Genomic DNA, 20583 nt, shown 5'->3' on the forward strand with positions numbered 1-20583 from the left:
TGGGAGTGGAAATCATGGGCAATTGGGCCACTTCTTTAGACAACTTATTTGTGCTTTCGGGTCTGGTCGCAAATGTGCCACTTCCATCTAAGGAGGGAATGCGGCAGCACGCCTCCTACTTCATGACTCTGGAGGTCAGACAGCACCCAGGTCAGGATGGGCAGCTCTGGTTACCTGGCAAGCTGTTGGCCCACGATGAGGCATTAAGCTTCTGCCAGCCCAAAGCTGCTTCTCAAAAGGAGAGGTGTTATCTGTGGAGGATGGAAGAACTTTATTGAAACATTTTGAAGGTCTAATCTCTGACTCACCAAAAAAGATAATACCTGTGGTGGTATTTACATAATTCCATGACAAGTTGATAAATAAAGGGGAGGGGTAGAGTTTAGCCTCTCAATCAGGTTACAGCCTGATGATGCTTCCTGGTGGGCATGCCCTTTTCATAAGGATTCTGGGAACGTCCTCTCTTTCTCCTTGGAGGTAGGCCACACACTCTCTCTCTGTTTCACCTTCCCGAGCCACACTTAGAGAGCTGGAGGAGACCGGCACCTGTGCTGAGATGCTTCCACTGGCATTGGATCCACCAGAGTTTTCACCAACCGGCCTGTGATCTTCTTCCATGTGGCATGTTCTGTGTGAGTCTGAAGAGGAATTTATGGATTAGCATCAGACATATGGGTTAATATTGGACTTAAGGACTTGATCCAGCCTGGGCTGGGATGTTTTCTCGATACGCAATTGATCTTTGATATAAAGCTCTCTCTTACACACATATGAGTGTCTCTGGATTTGTTTCTCTAGTCACCCCAGCCTAGCACACCTGTCAGTGACAATAAATGTCATCTCTGTCTGCTGCAGACTCTTCAAGCACCCTTGGATTGACGGGGTCCTATGGCCTAAGTGGCAGAGTGGTCCCACAGCAGCCTGAATCTGTTGCAGAGTCTTCTATTGTTCTGTCCCCACTAAAACTAGCAGCTTTTTGATTCCTTCCATAAATAATCCAGGTTAGCACAATCAAATGATAAATATGCTGCTTCCAACATTTTAAGAGACCCACCAAGCATGGTGCCTCTTTTGAACTTGTGGGATTGTCCAGCTGACAAGAGTTATTATTCACTTTAGTGAGAATATCTGACCATGTCCCACACCACTGGCTCCTTGAACATTTCACCGAGGTGAAACAGTCCTGAGTTTTTGTTGAGCTAATTTCCCACCCTCTAGCACATAATTGAGGGCTTTCTACTCCTTTGAATAGTTGCAAACTCACACAGAACCAGTTCTTTCCTGTCCTATAGTGTCACTATGAGTGGACATCAATTTGATGGCACTGTTTGTTTGTTGAGTGTTTGTGTTTGATGTGCAGATGTTTCCAAATAAGACAGGAGTCATTGGTTCCTCTTCCTTACTAAGCACAGTCACCATAATATCATCAATATTATGAATCAATGTGATATCTTGGGGGAGAGAAAGGCAATCAATTTTCCTAATTTATGACATAGCATTGGCTAGTCAATATATGTCTTAGGTAGTACAAAAGAGGACTATTGATGGTCTTGTCATCTGAAGACTAACTATTTCTGGTGATATTCTAAAATGGAAATTGAAAAAAAAGACATGGCTCAGATCAATAACTGCTGCCTGATACCAAGAGATGTATTAATTACCTCAAGCAATGAAACCACATCTGTAACAGCACTTGTAATTAGAGCCACAACCTGGTTAAGTCAGAAATAATCTTCTGTCCTTCAAGCTCAGTCTGATTTTGCACAGGCCAAATAATGTGAGTTAAACGAGGGATGTGGTGGAAATCACCGATCTGTATCCTCACATGTTGATGGTGTTGTTCATTGCTGCATCCGTCTAGCAATTGGTATTTGTTTGCTGTGTACTATTTTATAACAGCTTCGTTATTTCTCTGTACCATGTGGACCTTATTCCACCCGTCAGTTATCCAATATACATGTTCTGCCAACTTTTTGAGTGTATTTATTCCAATTATGCATTCTGAAACTAAAGAAATTACAACATAGTGGGGAGTGGATTCAGGGAACTGTTTCAGGGACCCAGTGAGCCCCTTGTGAGATGGACTTGAGCTAATACTCCATCAGTAACTTGACCCCTCTACCCTTCTGATGCCAACTGTGGGGGCCGTGATGATGGCTTACTTTTTCTGGGATTAAATGTCAACTCAGAACCACTTTCCAATAATCCCTGAAATCTGACCATTTCCTTTTCCCCAGTTACTCTTGTAAAAGGCTATAGATTCCTTTGGGGGATAATGGAAGAAAGACCAGCACCATTGATTTTTTTCCATGACATAGTGGGCCACTCCTCAAGAGGCTGTAAAGAGTTACAGTATGGGGAAGGAGGGGAGGAAATGAGGAACTGATATTAAGGGCTCTAGTAGAAAGCAAATGTTTTGAGAATGATGATGACAACAGCTGATGTACAAATGTGCTTAATACAATAGATGTATGTATGGATTGTGATAAGAATTGTATGAGCACCCAATAAAAGGATTTTAAAAATATATTGAAAAAAATGTTACAGTAATGAAAACACAAAAGGACAGATCTACAGGTAAGCAAGCAACACGGCAAGCCTTTGGTGGGAGTCCAAAGGCTGGGGGTGGGGGGTGCGGGGCATAGAAGACCAGTTGCAGGATATGGAACCAGCAAAAAACAAGCAAGCCTATCCTCCTTGCCTAATTGTATTATGAGCAGGTTATAGCCTCCAAGAGATCTCATCATGGGGAATACTAGGTCTTCATTGCTAAACCTGGTCCAACCATGTGGACACAAAATCGTACCCATCACAGTCCACTTCCCCCCAGTTGTCAAGTGTGTGTTGCCATATAGTTCATAAGGATCTGTAGTGTTTCTCTTTACTTCTATTGGGTTCATTGTAATTTCTCCTCTTTTCATTTCTTATTCTGGTTATTTCCATCTTTGCTCTTTTTTTTTCTTCTTCATCAATTTATTGCAAGGGTTGAAGAATTTATTGTTCTTCTCAGAGATCCAACTTATGGCTTCACTGATTCTAGGATTTTTGTTTGTGGTTTTGCTCTGCTCTTTGCTATGTCTTCTTTGCTGGTTTAAGCTTAGTTGGCTCTCCTCATTCTAGTTGCTGGTCTTGGCAAGTTTGGCTGTTCGTATGAGGTCTACTTTTTTCATACAGATGTGTGTCTTCACAACGTTTTCTCATAGATGAAGCCTTTGCTTCATCTCTTAGGTTTGATATGTTATCCTTTCATTTTCAATTAACTCTAGGCATTTTGTAATTTCTTACTTGTCCAATTGGTAATTAATAGTATGTTATTTAATTTCCATATATTTATGGATTTTTCCCAGTACTGATTTCTAGCTACATTGTGTTGTGGTCAGAAAAAATAATTGATATTATTTCAGTTGTTTTAACTGTATCAAGGGTTACTTTATGTGGACACTTCTGGAAAAATATTTATGTGCACTGGAGTAGAATGTGTGTGGTCCTGTGTCGTACAACAAGGGCATGGGGCAGCTCTGACTTCTGGCTTCACAACTCTGAAGGAGACTAACAATCCACAAGGGGTGAGATATGTGTCTCTCACCTTCTCTCACCAATTCTAGCATAGCTTGTTCCTCCCACAGCATTCTCTAGTTGTCTGCTGAGCCCAATAGTTCATTGCAGTTGCCACAGAGGATGCTTTGTTAGCTATATTAACATGCTATACTTCAGGATCAGTAATGTTCAGGACACAGTTCAAGAAAGGATGGTCTCTTCTAGGGTTCCCTCATCCATGCCTCTCTTATGGCCTTGTCCATTAATCACAGAGTCCCTGGGTCATTGCTCTGTTACAGAGCTCTCTTAGTACTGCCAACAGATATCCAAATAGCATGCCACTGCACCCATAGGTGCTTTGTTCTAACTCTAAGGGTCTACAAACCTAGTTCCCCAATTATGCGCCTCAAGGCACCGTACTATGTAAGTTTGCCTCTTGCCCTAATATTCTCAGATTTACTCCCTGGAAGGGTCAGGAGGCTATCACACTTATAGGTTGGTTTTAGTTTCTGTTGCAGCTGCTTCTCTGCCATTCTGCTGTCACCTTTCTGCTGGTCCATATTTCTTTTCTTCTTTTGAAAAAGATCTCTTACCTGGGGACTCTTGCAGCTCTTATAATGATCCATACCTCAGTTGCCAAGAACATTTGTACATATGTTGCCATCATCATTTTCAAAATATTTTCTTTCTACTTGAGCCCTTGATATCCACTCCTCTTCTTTCCCCTCCCTCCCGCACATTCCCACACTTGTGATCCCTTGATAAATGATAAACTACTAATATTTTCATAGTTTACACCATCTGCTGCTCCCTTCAACCAAATTTCTGTTGTTCATTCCCCTGGGTGGGGTTGGAGTGGAGGGTTTGTTATATGTGGATCACTGTGGTTGGTTCCCCCATTCTCTCTATTCCCCCCACCACCTTCCTTTAACTTCCTGGTATTGCTCCTCCCATTATTGTTCCTGAGGGGTTTATCTGTCCTGAATTCCACGTGTTTAGAGCTCTTATCTGTACCAGTGTACATGCTCTGGTACAGCATTTGTAAGGTAGAACTGGGGTCATGATAATGGCCGGGGATGGGGTGGGCAGGAATGTTGTGTGTTTCCTCGGGTCCTCTATGGCACCCTGGCTGGCTCATGCCTTCCTTGTGTTCCTCCTGTGAGGGAATGTTCACATGTCTACAGATGGGCTTTGGTTCTCCATTCTGGACCCCCTCACTTGCAACGATATGATTATTTGTTTTGGGTCTTCTGATGCCTGATACCTAATCCTGTCAACACCTCATTATCACACAGGCTGGTATGCTACTTCCATGTGGATTTTGTTGCTTCCCTGATAGATAGCCACTTGTTTAATTTCAAGCATTTAAGACCCCAAATAATATATCTTCAAATAGCCAGGCACCATCAGCTTTCTTCACCACATTTGCTTATGCATTCATTTTGACTTCAGCAATCATGTTGGGAAGCTGAGCATCACAGAATGCCAGCTTAGTAGAATAAAGTGTTCATACATTGAAAAAAGGACTTGAGTAGAGGTCCAATGTCTATCTACTACCTTGATATTTAAGATATAAATACATGTACATAGACCTAACCCCTATTTTTATATAGTAATATATTTACATATGTAGATGCCTATATTTATACCTCTATAAATATCTTTTACCGGTTAGTTCCTTTCTCTATTTACTTTTACTTTCCTCTGATCCTACTATCATGCTCAACCTTCATTCAGCTCTCAGTAATTTCTCTCAGCTACATTGCACTTGATCAACCCCCACTAGGCATCCTACACCCTCCTTGCCATTGATATTAGACCTCTTTTTCTCTCGTCCCTGTGTTTGTTGGCTTCCCCCTCCCTTTCCCTGACCTCTCCCCTGTTCTACTGGAGCCATTGGGCCTGTGGTGCTCTCCCTCAGGGTTGTTTATTTTGCCTATCTTACAAAGATAGACATGAAAAGAAGAAGAAGGAGGAGGAGGAGGAGGAGGAGGAGGAGGAGGGTATAAATAGTTCCAGATCTGTCTGTTGAGCCTTATGTATGTTTTCTTCTTGAGTCTGATAAGATGCCAAGTCCTGTCCTCTGACTCTGAAGTCTATTTACAGGATTTCTTGGGGACTTTATTGCTTTGCATGCTTTGCTGCTCTGTTGCGCTCCTTTCATGTTTTGCCTGGTGTGAGGGGTTAGACCAGGCACAATTCCCACACCGTGTCCCCACTATTGTCTCCTGCAGTGCTGTGGGTCAGTGAGGGGATGTATGGCATTGTGGTGGAGACAGCCCTATGGTCCTCCCTACGCCTTGGCTGCTCTGAATATAAGTCTTGTTCTTGGGGACTGATGGGCCAGGATGCAGTCAACTCTCTCTCTCCCTCTTAGCTTGCTCCCCTGTGGTCTGGACAGAGTGGCCACTCTCCCAGAGCGGTATCTGCAGTGCTGTCCTCTGTAGTGCAATCCTCTGGGGGTGGAAGTCTAAGTAGCTGGGATTAGGGCTGGCCCCCAGGTCTCTCTGTCAGTTCACGGCAGGTATGTTGCCCTCAAAACATAGTGTACCTGGTTGAGGTCTAGTCTCCTTTCTTCCATGGAGATGGCTCATTTTATTCCCAGCAGGATGACAAACTTGAAGAAATCCCATGGGAGAGTTCAAGTTTTCCCAGTCACAATTAATTGTATTATCTCTCACTCACAACTGCATTCATAATCTGCCAGCACTTTCGCCACCTTCACTTACCATGAGTCCTTAGGGAAATGTTTGATGGAAGTTGCGATGGTTATTCCTAGACTAGCCATATCACACCATACGCCGAAGCACACTTGTTAACTTTCTTTCTATGGTCTATCATGTTGTGGTGTATGCCATCTAGTCAGTTCCAACTCATAAATTATTGAGTCTATCAAGAGTAAATCTGACATGATAAGTATGGTAAGCTGCAATCTTTATAGGCTTTGATTGTCACATCTTTCTCCCATAGTGTTGATCATGTGCTTTGTCAGCCTTCAGTTCAGCAGCCAGTACTTAACCATTGTGCCACCAGGCTCCTTATATCACATCATACTGCTATCTGGCAGCAATTTTATCTATGAACGATTACATATGTGCTCTATGTTAATATAAATACCTCAAAGATTGGGCCAAAATCTATCAATTCTGAAGAATGAAGAAGAGTCATTGAATAAAATAAATAAATATGCATTGGTTTAACAAAAGAACGACTGACACAGGAACCCCAAACCAAACCAAACTGACTGCCACTAAATTGGTTTCAACTCATAGCATCCCTTTGGGATCGAGCACAGCTGCTCCTTCGGATTCTTGACACCACTGCACATTTTTATGAAATCAATCAGATAGTCTTATATCTCTCCAACAGCATGGCTGGTAGGCTTGAACCACCAACTTTGAGATTAGCATGGCAATACTTACTCATGCCTCTAGGGCTTTAGGGCTTCTAACAAGGAATTTAAGTAAACTTCATATATATATATATATATATATATATATATAGTTTAAAATCTGTAATAATTAACTCTTAATTTCAGGAGAAAATCATTTTCTTGTAATTTTTATCTGAAAAAATGCAATTTGAAAAAGCTACAAAGAAGGAATATCTGATTATGATTTGATATAAATAACTGAGAAAATACATGTTTTAAGTAGTAATTTACAATGAGGCAGAAACTTCAGAATGTTTACGTAAATGAAGCAAAGATAGTTTATATTTATCTCATAATTACAAAAAATCTTTATTTGTTCTAAAAAATAAAATAAAAACTCTTACTTGCTAAGCCACCTGGAATTTTTTAAAGCCCATTAATTAATAGAAATATGTAATTTGTTTAGTTTATTACATTTTCCACAACTCATTAAAGCTGAGTGTATATGTAGTTCTAGTCTGCTTTGGTTTCACTTGTTTTAATTATTTTTTGATGATTTAAGACACTAGGCATATGGTCTAACATATTTTAACTGTAGTGCACTATAATAAAAGTACACTACTCTTATTGTTTTTAAAAAGAGATGTAATAGTTTTTCTTCCTCATTTCATTTTTTATTTTATTAAAAAATTTTTCAATCAATTTATTGGAGGCGTGTACAACTCTTATCACAATCTATATATATACATCCGTGTATCAAACACATTTGTACATTTGTTGCCATCATCGTTCTCAAAACATTTGCTTTCTACTTGAGCCCTTGGTATCAGCTAGTTTTATTGAAATTTTGCTATCCATTTTTATCTTGTAGTAGAATTGTTCAATAATTCCACATATTTCCATTATCTGGCCTGGATGAAGATGAATATTGTAAGTTCTAGAACATTCTGATGAGATAATCTGTCACAAAAAGTAGTGTGGGCTTGCAGATGATTTTCAGGATTCCAAGTGGCATGTCTGGAGTAGCGTTTTAAGGTGCACTTCTGAGAATATAAAACCAACAAACTCTCCTCCTTTTCAGGTATTCAAAGAATGTGGGCAGTGATTCAGTTCAACAATTCCCATTGAACATTTTGTAAGGGTACAGGAGTACTGGTTTCTCTCTGGAGTGACCAGTATTTTACTATTTAAAATCAACATTTCTTAAGCACGTTGTGCTTAAGAACTTTTGGTGACCCATTGAGTTAAGTAATGGTTTGTGACTCCCAAGTTCCTTGGTTCAAAATCACCAGTCACGTCACAGGAGAACAAGGAAACTTCAGCTCACCTAACATTTATATGATATTTTATTTTCACCTATTAGTAAAATCCTCCAGGAACTATTTGTATAATAATATGCTGCTAAGAAAACTGAGTCTCAGAAAGGACTACATTCAATTCCTTGGTCTGTTTCAGATCTTCCCTAGCTCAGAGTATCTATCATTCCCGGAGAGATAGACTCCTTCGATGCTTGTTGCTGACACATGCATCGTTTCGGTACCCGCCATTTGTCGTCACTTCAGAGTTAGTCCAAGAACTAGTGATAACCTGAGTCAAAAAATATTATATGAACCAGATTCAAGAGTAATAAACTGCTGCAATAACCATTTGTGGAGGAAGTCTCACAAGATAGTGGGATCCACTGGTCTTAATCTGTAAATTCAAAAGCTAATTATTATTCATTTGTTCAGGTCTCCCTAACCTGTAACATGTCTCTTCCCCGAGAAGCATATGATGATTTAATATTCATCAACCCATATCACCACTTCCTATATCATCTCTAATAGAATAGGGTTGCTTTTGCTTACAAAAAAAACAGAAATGCATAGGTCACTTGGAATTGAACAGATAGAGTTTGAACAATTCTAGGTAGGTGGGTACCCTCAAGGAAGACTCCAATCTTACAAGACCAGAAAAGTATTTAGAAGGAAACCTAGTGTCCTCAGCCTAATTTCCATGACTTCAAAACTTGTGTCCTAGTCACTGAATAGCAATAAATGTACTACATCCTTCAGTTGGGATCACTGTTTTCTAGACTCATCTTTTAAGAAAGATATATTTTGGACTTCTCATGTTTTCTCCTCTTTAATTTAGTGTGACAAGGAAACAACGTAAGGGTGGGCTTGAATTGTGTTATGAGATACCATCAAGTCCATTCGGACGCACAGCAGCCCTCTGAAAAAGAGAAAGAAACAATGCCCAGTCCTTCTCACAATTGTTTTTATGCCTGAGTTCACTGTCGCAGCCAGTGTCAATCTATCTTCTTGAAGGACGACCTCCTTTTGGCTGCCCCTCTGCTTTACCAAGCATGATGTCCTTCTCCAGGGACTTGTCTCTCCTGACACCAAACCCAAAGTACTTGGTGCAAAATCTCCCCATCCTTGCCTTTAAAGAGCATTCTGGCTGCACTTCTTCTAAGACAGATTTGTTTGTTCTTTTGGCATTCCATGATAGTTTCAATATTCTTCCCCAGAACCACAATTCAAATGCATTGATTCTTCTCCAGTCATCCTTATTCAATCTTCAAATTGTATATGCATATGAGGTAATTAACAATATCATGGCTTGTGTCAGGCACACCTTAATCCTCAAATTAACCTCCATGCATTTAAAAACTCTAAAGAAATCTTGTGCAGATTTACCTAAAGCATTGCCTCCTTTCATCTCATGACTGCTACTTCCATCAGCATTGCTTGTGAATCCAAGCAAGACAAAATACTTAACAACTTTTCCAGAACTTTTCTCCATTTATCCTGAGTTCATCTATTGTTCTAGTTGTAAGAGTTTTTGTTGTTGTTACGTTGTTGTTTTACATTGAGTCATAAACCATATTGAAGGCTTCAATCCTTATCTTCATCAAGTGCTTCAAGTTCTCCTCCCTTTCAGCAAGCAAGGTTGTATCATCTGCATATCAAAGGTTGCTAGTAAACCTTCTTCCAATCTAGATGCCATGATCCTCTTCAGATAAACCAGCTTCTCTGATGACTTGCTCAGCATAAGGGTTGAATAAATAGGGTGAGAGGGTACAACTGTGACACACCCTTTTCTGATTTCAAACCACGCAGCATTCTCTTGTTCTGCTCCCACAAATGACTCAAGATTGATGCACAAGTTCCACGTGAGCAGAGTGTAATATTCTCAAATTCCCATTCTCCTCAAGGCTGCTGATAAGTAAAATGCCTTGGCATAGTCAATGAATCACAAGTGGACACCTTCCTGGTGGTTCTCAGTTTATAGCCATGACTCAGTTGATGCCACTTTGATAACGCTGGTTCCATGTAGTCTTCTAAATCTGGTATGAACCTCTGACAGCTCCCTATTAATGTCCCGATATAATCATTATTGAGTGATGCTCAGAAAACATTTTCTTCCATGTGATATCAATGATATTGTTGTATAATTTAAGCGTTCTGTGGGGTCACCTTTCTTTGGAATGGGTACAAATAGGGATTTCTTCCAGTCAGTTGACCAAGTAGCTGTCTTCCGAGTGTCTAGGCAGAGATGAGTAAGTGCTGTGAGCGCTTCCTCAGCTTGTGGAAACATTTCAGTTGGTGTGCCGTCAATTTCCAGAGCCTTGATTTTGGTTAATGCTTCTATATCTGCCTTCGGCACAATCGATTCTTGCACATATGCTACCTCCTGAACTGGTGTAGCCATGACTAGTTCTCATTATACAGTGGGTCTGTGTATTCTTTCCATCTCCTTTTGATGGAAAAGATAAGAAAGTAATAAAGCATCAAAGTGGATGTTGGAATAGAGTCTAAAATGTTTTCTTAATCATAGAGTAACAATGACACATGGAAGAAATGATGAAAAGAGCTTAAAAACCTTAAGGAGGAAGCTCAAGAAAATAAAGTAAAATATTATGATAAATGGTCACAGCTCTCGAACTAGAAAAGTAAAAAGGAAAGCATATCCTAAACTTAAAAAAGTACACAAGAAAAATTCAAGTCACAAATTGCTCTATTGAAAGATTCGATAGACAAAATATTAAATGATGCAGAAAGCATCACAAGAAGCTGGATTGGATACGCAGTCGCTGTACCAGAATGACGGGCCCGGTGGTGAGTAAGTGCTTATTGATTGCTGACACGTGCCAGAGCCGCAGAAGCTGTCTTTGTAGACGCTTGCACTGTCGTCATTTCCTTTTGTTATCTTAACAAGGTTCCACAAGCTCAGTGGTTTGCACAACCCAAGCTTATTTTATTTCCGTTGTATTACAGTGAAGTCGCTACAAACAAGGTTTTGTCACGGTGCATCATTTTGGGGGAGAATGGATCTTTTTCCAGACCTTTAGAGCTCACTTACACCTTCAGGTTCTTAGGGCAAATCAGTAATACAACATCTGTCTGATTCCACTTCCGTCATCACATCTCTTTAGAAAACTTTCTTCTTCTGCTTCTCTCTTACACTTTTGAAGATCCTTGTGATTGCACAAGAATCACGAACAAGACTCCAGAACAATAGCCCTATTTTAGGTTAGATGACTAGCAACTCTAATTTTATCTGCAAGTTTAATTCCCCTTTGCCAGTTGCCCTAACATATTCAGAGTGCCCAGGGGCTAGGAAAGGATATTAAACATATTTGGAGGATTGTTATTCTTTCTTCCTCAAGGAAGAAAAGGGAATCATTCAAAAGGGACAAAGCATAAATCGCAGTATCTTATAAATGTGGTACATAAAATGATAAAGAATCATATATAAGCATATACATATATGCTTATGATCATAATCACAGCTAACTCAAACTCTGTTGAAAATGTGCCAGTCACCAGCATGAAACAGTGAACTAACAGAAGGGCTGTGGGCCAGCCTCAGTCCCACCTAGCTGACCCCATCCCAGAAGAATGCACTCAGAGGACCACTGAAGAAACCGCCTGGGGAGAGTGCCTAGGCCACACAAGCAAACTAAGAGGGAGAGGGAGAGGGAGAGGGAGAGAGAGAACCACAACCAGCCCCACCATGCCTCCAGGACAACATTCTTGCTCAGAGCAGCCAATGCAGAGAGAACTGCAGGACTGGCCCCACCAAGAGACACGAGGCTCCCTCACTGACCCACAGAGCTACAGGGGACAGCACTGAAGACACAGAGTGGGAACTGTGCCTGGTCTTACCCCCCACCCCAGACACACACACACACACACACACACACACACACACACACACACAGCAGAGTAAACACAAAGGAAGCAAGGGGAGAAAACCAATGAAGTACCCCAGGAATACTGAAAACAGACCTTGGAATTTGTGGGCAGGGCATGAAAGTTCACCAGACAAGATTGGAAAACATTCAAAAGGGTCAGCAGACAGACTTGGAACTATTTATAGTGTTTGGTTGTTTTGTGTGTGTTTCCTTTCTCTTTATTTTCTCCTTTTTCCTTTTCATCCCCTTTCTCATGTCTGTCCATATGGGATAGGTAGAATAATTGAGCTTAAGGAGAAAATAATGAGGCCACTAGCTCTGGAGGGATGTGGGAGAACATGAGGTGGGATAAAGGGAAGAGGGAGTCAACTAACCCAGGGACAAGGGAACAACAAGAGATCTAAAATTGCTGGTGAGGAGGGTGTAGAGAGCCTGCTGGGGTTGGATCAAGTGCAATATAGCTGAAAGTACTGAGAGTCAAATGAGAGTTGCACATGATAGTGGGACAGGAGGAAAGATAAAAGAACATAAATGATAGGGATTTAGGTCTATGTACATATATTTGAATGTTAAGCAGTAACGTAGCAGATGGATATTGGGTCCTTACTAAAGTACTATCTCAGTGCAAGAACACTTTGTTCTAATAAATTGTCATTCTGTGATGCTCACCTTCCCAACATGATTGCTGAAGACAAAATGGGTGCATAAGCAAGTGTGGTGAGAAAACCTGATGGCGCCAAGCTATTAAAAGATAGTGTGGGGTCTTAAAGGATTGAGGCTAAACAAACAGCCATCTATCAGGGAAGCAACAAAGCACACATGCAAGAAGCACACCAGCCTGTATGATCACGAGGTGTCAGCGGGATAAGGTATCAGTCATAAGAAGACCCAAAACAAACAAATATATCAATACAAAGGATGGGGGTAGGGGTGGAGACCCAAAGCCCATCTGTAGATAATTGGACATTCCCTCACAGAAGAGTCACAAGGAAAGAGTGAGACAGCCAGGGTGCAGCTCAGCACTGAGAGAACACAGAACATTCCTCTAGTTTTTAAATGCTTCCTCCCTCACACTATCATGACCCCAATTTGACCTTACAAATCCAGCTAGACTGAAGCTAGTGCACTGGTACAGATATGAGCTCTCAACGCATGGAATCCAGGTCAGATAAACCCCTCAGGAACAGCAGTGGGAGTAGCAATATCATGAAAGTAGGGGAAAGGGGTGGAGGGAGAGAAGGGAGAGAAATTTGGGAACCAACTACATTGATGTATAACTCCCTCCACACACACCCAGGGGGATGAGCAACAGTAACACGCATGAAAGGATATAGCGGGTGGTGTAAGATATGAAAATAATAATAATTTATAATTTATCGGTGTCCTTGAGGGTGGGAGGGTGGAAAGGGAGGGAAAAAAAGAGGAACTAACACCAAGGCTTAAACATAAAGAAAATATTTGGAAATTGATGATGGCAACATAGGTATAAAGGTGCTTGATATAATTGATGTATGGATTGTTGTAAGAGCTGTTAAGAGCTCCAAATAAAATGATTTATAAACTTAAAAGAAAGAAAGTGTGCCAGTCACTGTGTTCTTTTTAGAAAATGGTTGTTTATATTTTCAAAACAACTTGTAAATATAAAATTATTGACCCCATTTTGATAAATTAAGACAAGCAGGCTTTGGTTTCCTCTCCCGGCTCATAAATATAGAAATGGAATTTCAAGTTGGGCCTCAGATTTCAAAGTGGCTCCTCCATTCTGTAGGGCTAAGAAGCCAAATTTAGAGGAACGGTGATTCTGAATCAGTGCACATCCTTGAAACATGCAGTGAGAATGCAGTCTTCAGAAGCGCCCTCGAAGAGAGGCTAAGGGAACGAGCAGAGTAAGGAATGCTGAGAAACAGAGTGTGTCGTGGAGAAGAAGGAGGCCGATGTACTGGAGCATGAAGATTTACGAAAGGGAATCAGAGAGATAAAGACTGATGGAAAACAGGAGGGAGTGGGGTGTTGGCGGTTCTATAATCTTTAAGTCTTCTCTGAACAGACAAACAAGAGGGAACACTTGTGAACTTTTAAATGAATGAGAAACACGAAAGACATGTCTTCAAGGGGTAATAGTCTGACAGTAATATGAAGAATTACTGGGAGAGGAGTGACGTCAAAACAGAAAAACTGTGGATCAGAAATTGCAGGTTCCAACACGAGGTCTCTCCTATGATAGTGATCCACACAATGGCAGACGTTTTATGTATCCACACAATGGCAGACGTAGTTACTCTGAAGATAGAGCCCAGTTGGGCTACACCCTCCATTTCATCATTGCTCTCAGACACGCATTGAAGCTCTGTGGTCAGGGAGGCGCAAGGTAAAGGGGCGCAGTGATGAGCAAACCCACTGTCATACAGTTGGAAGCCCTGCGGGTTTCTGAGACTGTGAGCTATTTGCAGGACACGAGAGCCTCACCTTTCTCCGGTAGAGCATCTGGTGATTTCGAACTGCTGACCAGTCCAACTTGAAACCAGTAAACCACCAAGGCTGACAGTTGTTTGAAAACATATTTTTAATGATTTTTTTCCTTTTAACTGTGGTAAATATGAAACAAAAATATTTTCCATTTTCATGTCAACTTCTGAGGACTCTTCAGAGGTTACTTGTTCCACATTTGTTGTTAGCTGAAGACCTTTATATGTTTTTGAAGTGTATCAAAAGAAATTCTTTTATTTGAGCATCTGAATTCAGTGAGGCACATCATTTCATACCCACTGCTTAGAGGAATGCTCCTTAGAAGCAAAGATGGTGAGACTTTGGTTCATGTACTTTGGACATATTGTCAGGAGAGATCAGTCCCTGGAGAAAGACATCAGTGTTTCTGCTTTCCTATTTTATTATTAATTTTAAATGCTTTTTCTTAAAATCATTTTATTGGGGGCTCCTACAATTCTTATCACAATCCATACGTACATCCATTGTGTCAAGCATATATGTACATTTGTTGCCACCATCTTTCTGAAAACATTTGCCTTCTACTTGAGCTCTTAATATCAGCTCCTCACTTTCCCATCCCTCCCCTCTCATCTTTCCCTCATGAATCCTTCATAATTCATATATTATTATTTTGTCATATGTTGCACTGTCCAACGTCTCCCCCTGCCTTCTTCTCTGCTGTCCATTTTCCAGGGAGGAGGCTATACGTAGAGTCTTGTCATTGGTTCCCCCTTTCTACCCCACATTTCCTCCACCCTTCAGGGATCACCACTCTCACCACTAGTCCTGAAGGACTCATCATATTTTTAAATACTTTTATTGGGGGCTCTTACATCTGTGATCACAATCCGTATGTGACATCATCCTTGTTAAAGGAGAGAGACAGCATAAGGCAGAAGATCCTGGACACAATGGACTGGCACCGTGGCTGCAACAACGGGCTCACACATAAATAACAACAACGGTTGAGGATGGTGCCGGGCTGGGCAGTGTTTATTCTGCTGTACACAGGTCACTCTGAATCAGGGCCAACTCAATGGCACAAAACAACAAGACTGAAAGGAAAAGGAGACTTTGTTGTATTATGGGCTAAGCATTAAATTACTCACTTCAAGGTCAGTCATTCAAACCAAGCAGCTCCTTTGCAGTAGAAAAATAAGACTGTTGGTTGCTCCTTACAATTACTTTATCTTTTTACTCTTAACGTTGAGTCTTTGTTTCGGGGATCATCGCGTCCAGTTTGACGTGCAGTAATCTTATAAGATAGAGTAGAATTACCTCATAGGATTTCCTGGACTACAATATTTTGGGGAACAGAAGGGCAAATATTTCTCCTACAGAACGCCTGGGCAAATTCCAACTGCAAATCTTCTCCTTGGCAGTCAGAGTCGTACCCATTGTTTCACAAGTCTGCTCAGGCGTTGATTTGTCAAGTGACGAAGAATCGAAACATGTCTTACATGGAAAAGATTCTATTTTGTCCCCATTTCTCATAAAGCTAGTGTAATCGTAAGAGTATAGAAAGGACCTCTTCAACAATCCACTCCTAAATCTCCTCCCCATCCGCCAAAAGGGCAACTTCAGTCTCATTTCCTCCGAATAACCACATTCAATAAGAGTTACACAGCTGAACCCTACTCATTTCTTCAAACTACACAGCCGAAAAACTACACACCAGATGCAATTTCCTGAAAGTACAAAAGGCAATAAATTGACAATAAACAATCAATTGACCTGGAGGCAAGGAGAGTGCAGTTCTATGACCGTTGTTTGCATAAACTTTCTATCGTGACTTGCTTTTGCACTTAAGGTATTAGAGTTGGTTCTGTGTGGCAAAGAAGATTAGAAACGAGAGGCTCCTCCCTCAGGGATCTATTTAAAAATGTCACAATTCAAATCTTCCAGGAAGTTTCAAGCAATTTTAACCTCCTGGCGGATGCAATATATTGAATAGCACTGTTATCTGGAAATGGGAATCCTGATTTACCCTTGCCCCCTGCCATGCCACCTAATTGGAAGGCAGCGCGCTCAGTGGTAGACTCGCTAATATGTGATTTTGCCATTGGAACAGGGAATAGCATGGATAAATGACGTTGTGATCAGGGATGTAGCCTGTGCCTATATTTAGAAGAAGGAAATGTTTAATTGCGTTCTAAATAAATTCGCTTGTACAAATGGAGCAGGAAATAGGGAGGTGGCAATTTCTTCCACAAAAGTGTACTCACATCACCTCCATGTGCATAATTCAACTATCAAAGATGGTCTTTTCCGGGGAAAAACACTGTAATTTCCCAGCAATCACGTTCATGTCAGCCCATCATTGCTTGCCCTTCTCGGCAGAGATCTTTAATACGGTTTCACAGTAATGATGCAATCTGAAGAGCAAAGAGGACGTTCTTCTCTTGGAGGAGGTACTGGTTATTGATGCAGTTTGTATGTGGTAAGCCTTCACAAAGCACATGGAATTGTGCTAAACTGATCAAAAGAATCTTGTGTATATATATATATATACATCGTGGCAAGATCAAAAGCACCTCTAAGATGTCACAATTTAATAAAAATAATGTGTATTATGAACGTTAACTAAACCTAAAATCAAACAACCACTGCCATTGAGTTGATGCCAACTCACAGCAACCCTATAGAACAGCATAGAAATGCCTTGTGAGTTTCCTCAGAAATCGGAATTGTTATTTCTTTTACCCACCATTCCTTTCTCCTGCCTCCCCATCTCCTATATCCTCCCCAGAACCATCGGTTCCATTGTTTTCTCCTCCAGATTTTTTATCCTGCCTATCTTATCTAGATAGACATGCAGTTATAATAATATACACAAAAACAAGACAAATGAAAACAACAACAACAAAAAACAATGACACACAAGAAAGAAAAGCCTATAAATAGTTCAAGGGCTGTTTGTTTACCTTAGGAGTGTTTTCCAGTTGAGTGTGATGGGGTGCACGCCCTGGCCCCAAAGTCAATTTTTGGTATTCCCTGGGGACTTCATTGCTCTGTTCCCCTTTCTGTTCTGTTGCACGCCCTTAGTGTTTCACCTCAGTGTGGTGGGGTCAGATCAGGCACAATTCCCACACTGTGTCTCCACGGTTGTCTCCTGTAGCACTGTGGGTCAGTGAGGGACATCTCATCATGGGGCCAGGCCAATGATCCTCTCTGTGCATTGACTGCTCTGAGGAGGAATGTCGACTTCAGGGTTTGGTGGGCCAAGTTGTGCTCCACTCTCTCTCTCCCCCTCCCACTTCATTTGCTCCTGTGTGCTCTGACCAGACATGCCCCTCTCCCAGAGCTGTAGCTTCAGTGCTGTCCTCTGAAGTGAATTCTTCTGGGGAGGGGGCCTGTCCATGTAGTTGGGATTGGGGTAGGTCCCTCAGACCTCTGCATTGGTTCCCTGCTTCATGCCTATCTGTTGCATTCATGTCTTGGGGCACCAGATTGAAGTCCCTCTTTCCCTGTGGAGAGATATAAACTACACCCTCCCCTTGGGTGGGTTAGTTTCCTGTTCTCCCGCTACCCATGTATTTTTTTTTGGTTCCCCTCCTTTTTAGTTGGCTACATTTGTATCCCTGGATTTGGTCCGGCCCCTGCCATACCACCTGGGAACAAGGGAACAACAAATGATCTAAAGTTGATGGCGAGGAGGGTGTAGGAGGCCTGGTTAGGATTGATCAAGGACAAAACTAGGAGGAATTACTGAAACCCAAATGAGGGCTGAGCATGATAGTGGGACAAGAGGGAAGTAAAAGAAAATAGAGGAAAGAACTAGGAGGCAAAGGGCACTTATAGAGGTCTAAATGCAGGGCATGTACATATGTAAATATATATATGACAATGGGGAAATAGATCTATGTACATATATTTATAGGTTTAGTATTAAGGTAGCAGATGGACATTGGGCTTCTACTCAAGTACTCCCTCAACACAAGAACACTATTTCTATTAACCTGGCATTCCATGATGCCCACCTTCCCGACACGATTGCTGCAGACAGAGCAGGTACATAAGCAGATGGGGTAAAGAAAGATGATGGTCCCCAGATATCAATAGATATAGGGTCTGGGGTCTTAAATACTTGAAAGTAAACAAGGGCCATCTAGCTGAGAATCAACAATGCCCACATGGAAGAAGCCCAACAGTCTGGGTGATCATGAGGTGTTGAAGGGATCAGGTATTGGGCCTTAAAGACCCAGAACAAAAGAACATATCATTGTGAATGAGGGGAAGTGCAGAGTGGAGACCCCAAACCCATCTGTAGATAACTGGATATCCTCTTACAGAAGGGTCATGGGGAGGAGAAGAGCTAGTCAGGGAGCAGTATAGCACTGATGAAACACACAACTTTCCCCTAGTTCTTTAATGCTTCCTCCCCAACCTCCCCCACTATCATGACCTCAAATCTACCTCACAAATCTGACTAGACCAGAGCATGTACATGGGTACAGATAAGAGTTGGAAACACAGGCAATCCAGGACAGATAAACCCCTCAGGACTAATATTGAGAGTAGCCAGACCAGGAGGGGAAAGGGAATGTAGGGGGAGAAAGGGGAACCGATCACAATGATCTACCTATAACCTCCTCCCAGGGAGATGGACAACAGAAAAGTGGGTGAAGGGAGACCTCGGTCAGTGTCTGACATGAAAAAAAATTGATAAATTATCAAGTGTTCATGAGGGAGGGAGGATGGGAGAGGGAGGGAACAATGAGAAGCTGATACCAAGGGCTCAAGTAGAAAGAAAATGTTTTGAAAATGATGATGGCAAAAAATGTACAAATGTGCTTGACACAATGGGTGTATGTATGGATTGTGACAAGAGTTGTAGGAGCCCCAATAAAATGATTTTAAAAAGAAAAGATATAGGAATTGTTAAAAGAAGCAGAAAGCCACATTTCTCCTGTGAAACTGTTGGTGGTTTCAAACTGCTGACCTTTGGGATCACAGCCCGACTTATAACCACTCCCAAGAGAGTCTCCAGGGCTCCAACAACAGTAACATGGAGTTCATAAATGGCTGTCTTTAAGCATTTAGGAATATGCTACTGAGCCAACTAAAATAAAATTCATTTTTTGTTAATCATTTTATTGGGGGCTCTTATAGATCTTATAACAATCCATGCATCATTTGTATCAAGCACACTTGTACATATGTTGCCATCATCATTTTCAAAACATTTTCTTTCTACTTGAGCCCTTGGTACCAACGCCTCATTTTTCCTTTCCTCCCCGACCCTCATCAACCCTTGATAAATTATGTTTTTTGCTATTATTTTAATATCTTACACCACTCACTGTACCCACATTTCTGTTATTCACCCACCTCAGGAGGAGTGGGTGTTAAATGTCAATCATTGCCATCAGTTCCCCTCTTTGTTCCCTTCTCCCCCAACTTCCCTCTACCCTCATGTTATCGCCTGCTCCTTTTACTGTTCGTTAGGGGGTTATCTGTCCTGGATTGCATGTGTGGAGAATTCTTTAGTGTGTTAGTCTGGGTTGTCTAGAGAAAGAAATCCAGAGATACTCATATGTGAGTAAAAGAGAGTTTTATATCAAAGAGTAATTGTCTATTAAGAAAACATTCCGGCCCAGTACAGAGTAAGTCTTATATTAGATCATATGTCTGATACCAGTCTATAAACTCCTCTTCAGACTCCTGCAGCACATGCAATGATGCCAAATGAAGGGGAATCACAGGCCAGTGGGTAGAAGGTCTTCGGGATCCAGTGGCAGTGGAAGTATCTCAATGCTGGCCTCTGCCAGCTCTCTGAGTATCTCAACAGCAGGAAAGGGAAGGCAGAGAGAGAGGATCTATCCTCCAGTGAGGTATTTAGCTCTGTCACTTCCAAAGGAGGTCCTCGAGCTGTGACCTGATTAGCAGTCTACATGCCACCCCTTCCCTTCGCTCAAGTTGACAGGAGATTATCTAACTGCCACAGGTATCAATGTACATACTCTGGACTACCGGAGGTTACATATATTCATGCCTATATTTA

At 41.4% G+C, this 20583-nt stretch overlaps 1 protein-coding gene across 1 annotated transcript in view; it reads left to right on the forward strand.

Annotated features, from left to right (window-relative positions):
- Positions 1 to 20583, forward strand: part of CNTN5 (contactin 5) — a 557068-nt gene that overhangs the window by 54644 nt on the left and 481841 nt on the right. The gene's annotated exons all lie outside the window — the stretch shown is intronic.

Source organism: Tenrec ecaudatus, chromosome 4 (genome assembly GCF_050624435.1).
Source record: "Tenrec ecaudatus isolate mTenEca1 chromosome 4, mTenEca1.hap1, whole genome shotgun sequence".
In the NCBI taxonomy this organism is placed as follows: Eukaryota; Metazoa; Chordata; class Mammalia; order Afrosoricida; family Tenrecidae; genus Tenrec; species Tenrec ecaudatus.